This window comes from Euprymna scolopes, chromosome 20, assembly GCF_053919585.1.
Source record: "Euprymna scolopes isolate OS-2025 chromosome 20, ASM5391958v1, whole genome shotgun sequence".
Taxonomy (NCBI): domain Eukaryota; kingdom Metazoa; phylum Mollusca; class Cephalopoda; order Sepiida; family Sepiolidae; genus Euprymna; species Euprymna scolopes.
Window position 1 is genome coordinate 66698104 of NC_136501.1, and position 1640 is coordinate 66699743.

Sequence of the window (1640 nt, forward strand, 5' to 3'; positions counted from 1 at the left end):
GGTGTCATCTGCGCGACGTCTTAATTGGTCTTTTGGTAATATCGGGTATGAAGTATACAAGCTCCAACACCATATGAGCTTGTATCACTCGTTGCTATTATTTCCAGGTTTGGATCCTAGTGTGTGAGTAAAAGATCTGTTGAGAAATCCGCGCATACACGAATCTGATTTGGTTTGTTTAGTCACATATGATTTTAGTCAATTATATGGCAGTGGCTGCCCAATCACTGGTGCTGATATTCGATAGTATTCCGGCCTTTTGTAACCGATCCAGTTCCTTATTGATTTTCTCAGTTGCCACAAACGAGACGTTTCGTTTATTCTTGAAAACGGGTAGAACGTTTTCATCAGTTCGAATCTGACTATAGTCCCGGTACATTTTTCGAGACCCGATGAGAAAACTGCTGGAAAAATTTTCCTTTAACTTCAGTCGTTGTGTCCCTGTAGACGTCTTTTACTTTATATTACGTTATAGACGTTTTTAGTTGCGTGTAAACGACTCTATAAGTCACTCCGTCGGTCGGTCGGTCAGTCGGTCGGTCGGTCAGTCGGTCGGTCGGTCGGTCGGTCTCTCCGTAACACTTTTGTGCTCGGCCTTTTTGGTTAAGATCAAAGGCATGTTCTTAATAGATGCTGTTCTTAGCTTTGTAAGCTTTTCTTTGCCTTTTGGCCAAGATCAAAGTGTAGTATCTGTTCCGGCAGATACTGCACTTAAGATAATTTGTACCAGTCAATGGAGGGGAAACCCTCTATACTGGGACAATTATTATTTTTGGTAACCAGAGTGCCCCCTTTTTGCCTACTTTTAGGGGAGCTGGTTTTTACCTCACATTAAAAACAGCCTTGTGCCTAATTTGCTCAGTGGGGGAGCAAATAAATACCATCTGTTCCGGCAGATACTGCAAGCAAAGACCATATGTGGGGGTAACTCCACATATCAGACCTTGGTCAATGTAGGGGCAACCCTTCATACCAATTGTCACTATCCAGCTCCCCTACTCCCCGTGGAGTTGGTCCCCATTTCCCCTTCACTCCTCACATTAAAAATCGGCCTTGTGCCTAATTTGCTCGGTGGGGGAGCAAATAAATACTATCTGTTCCGGCAGATACTGCAAGCAAAGACCATATGTGGGGGCAACCCCACATATAAGACCTTGGTCAATGTAGGGGCAACCCTTCATGCGAATTGCCACCATCCAGCTCCCCTACTCCCCGGGGAGTTGGTCCCCATTTCCCCTTCACTCCTCACATTAAAAATCGGCCTTGTGCCTAATTTGCTCGGTGGGGGAGCAAATAAATACCATCTGTTCCGGCAGATACTGCAAGCAAATACCATATGTAGGGGAGACCCCACATATAAGACCTTGGTCAATGTAGGGGCAACCCTTCATACCAATTGTCACTATCCAGCTCCCCCACTCCCCGGGGAGTTGGTCCCCATTTCCCCTTAACTCCTCACATTTAAAATCAGCCTTGTGCCTAATTTGCTCGGTGGGGGAGCAAATAAATACTATCTGTTCCGGCAGATACTGCAAGCGAATACCATATGTAGGGGAGACCCCACATATAAGACCTTGGTCAATGTAGGGGGCAACCCTTCATACTAGTTGTCACTATCCAGCTCCCCCACTCCCCGGGGA

General features: G+C 46.0%; 1 pseudogene; it reads left to right on the top strand.

The window, feature by feature from the left end:
• Nucleotides 1-650: 650 nt before the first annotated feature.
• Nucleotides 651-797, top strand: LOC145241867 (U2 spliceosomal RNA; annotated as a pseudogene).
• The last annotated feature ends 843 nt before the right edge of the window (nt 798-1640 follow it).